This window comes from Triticum urartu, chromosome 4A, assembly GCF_056163025.1.
Source record: "Triticum urartu cultivar PI428250 chromosome 4A, HENAU_Tu73, whole genome shotgun sequence".
NCBI lineage: Eukaryota > Viridiplantae > Streptophyta > Magnoliopsida > Poales > Poaceae > Triticum > Triticum urartu.
In genome coordinates this window covers 157629552-157636096 of record NC_141876.1, presented here as the reverse complement: position 1 = coordinate 157636096, position 6545 = coordinate 157629552, and positions in this window count along the sequence as shown.

Sequence of the window (6545 nt, the reverse complement as noted above, 5' to 3'; positions counted from 1 at the left end):
AATTATATATATAATTTATGGCCTCGCGAAGGAGAAAGCATCACTCAAGCTTGGGGGAGGCTTAAATCAATGTTATATTCATGCCCCAATCATGAGCTCCAGAGAGAAATAATTATGCAAAGTTTTTATGCTCGGCTTTCTGAAAACAATCGCAACATGCTCGATACTTCTTGTGCTGGCTCTTTTATGATGAAGACTATTGAATTCAGATGGAATTTATTGGATAGAATTAAACGCAACTCTGAAGATTGGGACCTCGACAAAGGTAAGGAGTCACGTATGACACCTAAGTTTGATTGTGTTAAATCTTTTATGGATACCGATATTTTCCGTAAGTTTAGCACTAAATATGGACTTGACTCTGAGATAGTAGCTTCTTTCTGTGAATCTTTTGCTACTTATGTTGATCTCCCTAAGGAGAAGTGGTTTAAATATCATCCTCCCATAGAAGTAAAAGTAGCTGCACCTATTAAAGTTGAAGAAAAGATTGTCACTTATAATAATCCTATTGTTCCTACTTCTTATATTGAGAAACCATCTTTCCCTGTTAGAATAAAGGATCATGCTAAAGCTTCAACTGTTGTTCGTAAAAGCAATATTAGAACTTATACACCTCCTGAGTAATTTAAAGTCAAACCTAATATTGCTATTGTTAAAGATCTCTTGTCTGATAATATTGATGGGCATGTTATTCAGTTCGAAGGTGAAACTGCTAGAATTGCTAAGCCTTGTGCTAAAGATAAACATAGACCTATGGTAGGCATGCCTGTTATTTCTGTTAAAATAGGAGATCATTGTTATCATGGCTTATGTGATATGGGTGCTAGTGCTAGTGTTATACCACATACTTTATATGAAGAAATTAAGAATGAAATTGCACCTGCTGAGTTAGAAGATATTGATGTCACAATTAAACTTGCCAATAGAGATACTATTTTAGCAATGGGAATTGTTAGATATGTTGAAGTCTTGTGTGGGAAAACTAAATATCCTGCTGATTTTCTTGTTCTTGGTTCCCCACAAGATAGCTTTTGTCCCATTATATTTGGTAGACCCTTCTTAAATACTATCAATGCTACCATAGATTGCACAAAGAATGTTGTTACTGTTGGCTTGGATGATATGGTTCATGAGTTTAATTTCTCTAAATTTAGTAAACAACATCGTGAGGAAGAATTACCTAGTAAGGATGAGATTATTGGTCTTGCTTCTATTGCCGTACCTCCTAGTGATCCTTTACAACACTATTTGCTAGACCATGAAAATGATATGTTCATGAATGAAAGAAGGGAAATAGATGAAGTATTCTTTAAACAAGAACCTATTCTGAGACACAATTTGCCTGTTGAAATCCTAGGGGATCCTCCTCCACCCAAGGGTGATCCCGTGTTTGAGCTTAAACCTTTGCCTGATAATCTTAAATATGCTTATCTTGATGAAAAGAAGATATATCCTGTTATTATTAGTGCTAACCTTTCAGAGCATGAAGAAGAAAGATTATTGAAAACTCTGAAGAAGCATCATGCTACTATTGGATATACTCTTGATGATCTTAAGGGCATTAGTCCCACTCTATGTCAACATAAAATAAATTTGGAAGCAGATGCCAAACCAGTTCGTGATCCTCAACGACGTCTGAATCCTAAAATGAAAGAAGTGGTAAGAAAAGAAATACTAAAGCTTCTGGAGGCAGGTATAATCTATCCCGTTGCTGATAGTGAGTGGGTAAGTCCTGTCCATTATGTCCCTAAGAAGGTAGGTATTACTGTTGTTCCTAATGAGAAAGATGAATTGATTCCACAAAGAATAATCACAGGTTATAGGATGGTAATTGATTTCCAGAAATTAAATAAAGCTACTGAGAAAGATCATTACCCCTTACCTTTTATTGATCAAATGCTAGAAAGATTATGCAAACATACACACTATTGCTTTCTAGATGGTTATTCTGGTTTCTCTCAAATACCTGTGTCGGCTAAAGATCAATCAAAGACTACTTTTACATGCCCTTTTGGTACTTTTGCTTATAGATGTATGCCTTTTGGTTTATGTAATGCACCTGCTACCTTTCAAAGATGCATGATGGCTATATTCTCTGACTTTTGTGAAAAGATTTGTGAGGTTTTCATGGACGACTTTTCCATCTATGGTTCTTCTTTTGACGATTGCTTGAGCAATCTTGATCGAGTTTTGCCGAGATGTGAAGAAACTAATCTTGTCTTGAACTAGGAAAAGTGCCACTTTATGGTTAATGAAGGTATTGTCTTGGGGCACAAAGTTTCTGAAAGAGGTATTGAAGTTGATAAAGCCAAGGTTGATGCTATTGAAAAGATGCCATGTCCCAAGGACATCAAAGGTATAAGAAGTTTCCTTGGTCACGCCGAATTTTACAGGAGGTTCATTAAGGACTTCTCAAAAATTTCTCGGCCTCTGACTAATTTATTGCAAAAAGATATACCATTTGTCTTTGATGATGATTGTGTAGAAGCATTTGAAATACTTAAGAAAGCATTAGTCTCTGCACCTATTGTTCAGCCACCTGATTGGAATTTACCCTTTGAAATTATATGTGATGCTAGTGATTATGCTGTAGGTGCTGTTCTAGGGCAAAGAGTTGATAAGAAATTAAATGTTATCCATTATGCTAGTAAGACTCTAGACAATGCTCAAAGAAATTATGCTACTACTGAAAAGGAACTTTTAGCAGTTGTATTTGCTTGTGATAAGTTCAGATCTTATATTGTTGATTCTAAAGTAACTATTCACACTGATCATGCTGCTATTAAATATCTTATGGAAAAGAAAGATGCTAAACCTAGACTTATTAGATGGGTTCTCTTGCTACAAGAATTTTATTTGAATATTGTTGATAGAAAGGGAGCTGAGAACCCCGTTGCAGACAACTTATCGAGGTTAGAAAATATTCTTGATGACCCACTACCTATTAATGATGACTTTCCTGATGAACAATTGAATGTTATAAGTACTTCTCGTAGTACTCCATGGTATGCTGATTATGCTAACTATATTGTTGCTAAGTTTATACCACCTAACTTCACATACCAGCAAAAGAAAAAGTTTTTCTATGATTTAAGACATTACTTTTGGGATGACCCACATCTTTATAAGGAAGGAGTAGATGGTGTCATTAGACATTGTGTACCCGAGCATGAACAGGAACAGATCCTACGCAAGTGTCATTCTGAGTCTTATGGAGGACACCACGCTGGAGATAGAACTGCACATAAGGTATTGCAATCTGGTTTTTATTTTCCTACTCTCTTCAAGGATGCCCGTAAGTTTGTCTTGTCTTGCGATGAATGTCAAAGAATTGGTAATATTAGTAGACGTCAAGAAATGCCTATGAATCATTCACTTGTTATTGAACCATTTGATGTTTGGGGCTTTGATTATATGGGACCTTTTCCTGCCTCTAATGGGTACACACATATTCTAGTTGCTGTTGATTACGTTACTAAGTGGGTAGAAGCTATTCCAACTAGTAGTGCTGATCATAACACTTCTATTAAAATTCTTAAGGAAGTTATTTTTCCGAGGTTTGGAGTCCCTAGATATTTAATGACTGATGGTGGTTCACACTTTATTCATGGTGCCTTCCGTAAAATGCTTGCTAAATATGATGTTAATCATAGAATTGCATCTCCTTATCACCCACAGTCTAGTGGTCAAGTAGAATTGAGCAATAGAGAGCTCAAATTAATTTTGCAAAAGACTGTTAATAGGTCTAGAAAGAATTGGTCTAAGAAACTTGATGATGCATTATGGGCTTATAGAACTGCATATAAAAATCCTATGGGTATGTCTCCGTATAAAATGGTTTATGGAAAAGCATGTCACTTACCTATCGAACTAGAACATAAGGCATATTGGGCTATTAAAGAGCTCAACTATGATTTTAAACTTGCCGGTGAGAAGAGGTTATTTGATATTATCTCACTTGATGAATGGAGTACCCAAGCTTATGAAAATGCCAAGTTGTTTAAGGAAAAAGTTAAAAGATGGCATGACAAAAGGATACAAAAGCGTGAGTTTAATGTAGGTGATTATGTATTGCTATACAATTCTCGTTTAAGATTTTTTGTAGGAACACTTCTCTCTAAATGGGAAGGCCCCTATGTCATCGAAGAGGTCTATCGTTCCGGTGCCATAAAAATCAACAACTTCGAGGGCACAAATCTGAAGGTGGTAAATGGTCAAAGAATTAAACATTATATCTCAGGTAATCCCATAAATGTTGAAACCAATATTATTGAACCATAACCCCGGAGAAATACATAAGGGACACTTTCCGGAACGTTTCAGACTCTGAAAAGGAATAGGTATGTGGTACGGTAAGTAAACCGACCCCAAAACAATTTTTAAGGCAATATTTCTCCGTTTTGGAATATTTAGAAAAATAGAAAAAAGTAGCAGTCCGGGAAGGACATGAGGGCCCCACGAGGGTGGTGGGCACGCCCCCCTACCTCGTGAGCGCTTCGTGTGCCCTCCGGACTCCGTTTTCTTGCAAGTTACATATTTTGGTCAGTAAAAATTCATTATATAACCTCCCGAAGGTTTTGACTCCCGTATCACGCAAAAATCTCCTCTTCTTGTTTCAAGCTATTTTTCTGACAGATCTAGGTTATCATGACGGCCCCAAGTGCCTCCAAGGAAAAGTTCTTCGAGAAGGTCATCAACCCTTACCTCGCGGAGGTGTTGCGACACCCTCAAACCATTGAGATGCGTGATGGGTTGCTGCACATCCGCGATAAAGAGGGACCAAAGGGGACCGGAAGCATGGAGACGAGGCTCGAAGCAGTGGAGCAACAAGTTTTCAAGTGCCAAAGGATGGTGGAGCGTGGAATCAATGCTATCCACATGATGCTCGCGGAGTTCACCAACAACTACAAGTCGGATGCCAAGAATACCGAGGAGGCCATCTTCAAGCTACATGAGAAGATCGAGCACCTCCAAGCCCAAGTCTATGACCTTCAAAACCAAAACTGTGAGTATGAATATAGATTCAAAAGAATGAGTTTGGCTGAAGATTTGAGGATTCCGGAGACTCGATCATCTTTCTATGATGGTGAACCTATGCCTTGGAAGATGGATGACAAGCTCGCATCATCAACAACACCTCCACCGTCTCCTCCAACAAAGAAGAATTGAGTATCTGGGTATGGGCACTCCCCTTGGCAACTGCCAAGCTTGGGGGAGGTGCCCCGGTATCGTATCACAATCACAACTCCTATCTTTACCATTTTTCTTAGTTCGATCCTATTAGTAGTATCTTGATCTAGTAAAATAAAGTTTATGGCATGATCTAGTTTTGAGTTTTGCTTTATGATCCCTCTATGTAATCGAGTCCGTGAGCTATATATAATAAAGATTAGTGTTGAGTCAAGGGCTTGATTATTTTGCCATGATCCTGGGTGAATAAAAGAAAAGAGAAAAAGAATAAAAAGAAACCAAGAGTTCATATTGATCTTATTGAGAGTAATGACTTCACATAGAAAGAGTATGATGATTAAAAGTTGTTGGGAGTTGGCAGACATAGCTTTGGTCATTGTTGCAATTAATAGGAAGTAATAAGGAAAGAGAGGTTTTCACATATAGATATATTATCATTGACATCTTTTATGATTGGGAGAACTCATTAAAATATGACATGCTAAAGAGTTGATGTTGGACAAGGAAGACAACGTAATGAGTTATGTCTTTCTTATATCCGAGATAAAGTATGTTGTCATGGTTCCTCTAATTTGTTGAGCTTGCCTTCCCCCCCATGCTAGCCAAATTCTCAGCACCAAGTAGAAATACTACTTGTGCTTCCAAATATCCCTAAACCAGTTTTGCCATGAGAGTCCACCATATCTACCTATGGATTGAGTAAGATCCTTCAAGTAAGTTGTCATCGGTGCAAAGCAATAAAAATTGCTCTAAATATGTATGATTGATTGGTGTGGGAGAAATAAGCTTTATACGATCTTGTGATGTGGAAGTAATAAAAGCGACAGACTGCATAATAAAGGTTCATATCACAAGTGGCAATATAAAGTGACGTTCTTTCACATTGAGATTTTATATATCCAACCATAAAAGTGCATGGCAACCTCTGCTTCCCTCTGCGATGGGCCTATCCTTTATTATTATCTTCTACCTTATGCAAGAGTCACGGTGATCTTCACCTTTCCTTTTTCATTTTATCCTTTGGCAAGCTCAGTATGTTGGAAAGAACATGATATATATATATATATATATATATCTAATTGGATGTAGGGGAGCATGAACCATTATTGTTGACATTACCCTTGAGGTAAAAGGTTGTGGGGCAAAACTATAAGCCCCTATCTTTCTTTGTGTCCGATTAAAACTCTGTAACCACAAGTATCGCGTGAGTGTTAGCAATTATGGAGGACTAAATGATAGTTGAGTATGTGGACTTGCTTTTTAGCTCTGACATAGACTCTTTCCGATGTTATGATAAATTGCAATTGCTTCAATGATTGAGATTATAGTTTGTTGGAACCCAATAAGGTTTATGA